This window comes from Capra hircus, chromosome 26 (genome assembly GCF_001704415.2).
Source record: "Capra hircus breed San Clemente chromosome 26, ASM170441v1, whole genome shotgun sequence".
NCBI lineage: Eukaryota > Metazoa > Chordata > Mammalia > Artiodactyla > Bovidae > Capra > Capra hircus.
The window spans coordinates 34,899,634-34,901,189 of record NC_030833.1 but is presented as its reverse complement, the minus strand read 5'-3'; positions in this window follow the sequence as shown (position 1 = coordinate 34,901,189).

The window sequence follows — 1,556 nt, the reverse complement described above, 5'->3', positions numbered from 1 at the left end:
ATAAAATATTAGTATAAAATACATGCGGGGGGGCGGTCCCAAGATGGCGGAGGAATAGGACGGGAAGACCACTTTCTCCCTCACAAATTTCTCAAAAGAACATTTCAACACTGAGCAAACTCCACAAAACAACTTCTGAATGCTGGCAGAGGACATCAGGCAACCAGAAAAGCAGACCATTGTCTTCGAAAACAGGTAGGGAAAAAATATAAAAGATGAAAAGAGAGACAAAGGAGGTGGGGAGGGAGCTCCATCCTGGGAAGGAAAGCCTGTCCCGGGAAGGAAATTTTAAGAAGAGAGGTCTCCAAACACCAGGAAACACTCTCCCTGCCGAGTCTGTGGTGAGCCTTGGAAACACAGAGGGCAACATAACAGGAAGGAAAAATAAATAAATAATTAAAACCAACAGATTACAAGCCCAACAGTAACTCCCCCAGCGGAAAAGCAGCACAGACTCCTGCATCCGCCACTAGCATGTGGGGGCAGGGCAGGGAAGCGCGGGAGGTGCTGGCTGCAGAGATTTGTAAGAATCGGGCAGGAATGCCCCACACGTAACCAGAACGATCTAACTTGGGCTAGCAAACCAGACTATGGGATAGCTACCACGCGAAAAGCTCGAACATAAGACACCGCCAGGACCAAGCACAGAACAAAGGACAGAACGGAAATAGCTGGCTGCAGACCATCCCCCGCCGGGGACAGGCAGCCAGAGCAGTAAGGGCTGGAAAGAGGCAATTGCAGCCCCGGAGACTCTACCTACCAAACTGCAAGCAGGCTTCTTTGCTAAGACTTCTGGGGGTGCTGGACAGTCACCATCTGCCTCACAAGGGGCACCAGCGGTCCACCCAGAAAACTGAGCAGCAGAGACAGAAAAGGCGACAAGTCGCAGCGCCGGCGCTCGCCAAACGCCTGAGCTACTCAGACCTGGGAAGGGCGCAAAACGCAGTCCCAACCGAATCTGAGCCTCTGAGGGCTACCTGAGCACCGAACCTGAGCAGCTTAGACCGGGGAGGTGCACACAGCCTAGGGCCGGCCTCAGACGGTTCCCGGCTGAGCATTGTAGAACCGGAGCGGTTTGTGTGCCGCAAGAAGGGCCAGGCCCAGCGGGGCTGAGACACTGTGTGCACATGACAGTGCTCTTTGTTTGCAGCATCCCCCGCTCCCCACAGAGCAACTGAACTAGTGAGCCTAAAAACCCAGCAAACAGAAGCAGTTAAACAGAGGGAACCGCCTTGGAAGTGACCCCACACTGCCCACAACATCAGAGAAGGGCCAGAAATATCTTTACTATTTTTACAATCATTGCTTCCCCCCCTTTCTTTTTTCTTTTTTTCTTGCTTTTTTTTTCTAACTTTTTTTTAATTGTTAAGTCTTCTATTTCCCCTCTAATTTTTATTTCTATAACCTACTATTACTTTTCAGAAAAAAGACTATTTTTTTAAGGCAAACACCATATATAGTCTTTATGTGGTTGTTGGAGTTTTTTAATAATTCTTGTGGCTTTTTTTTTCTTTTTTTTTTTCCTTCTGCTTCATTTCTTTAATATTGTATTTTTG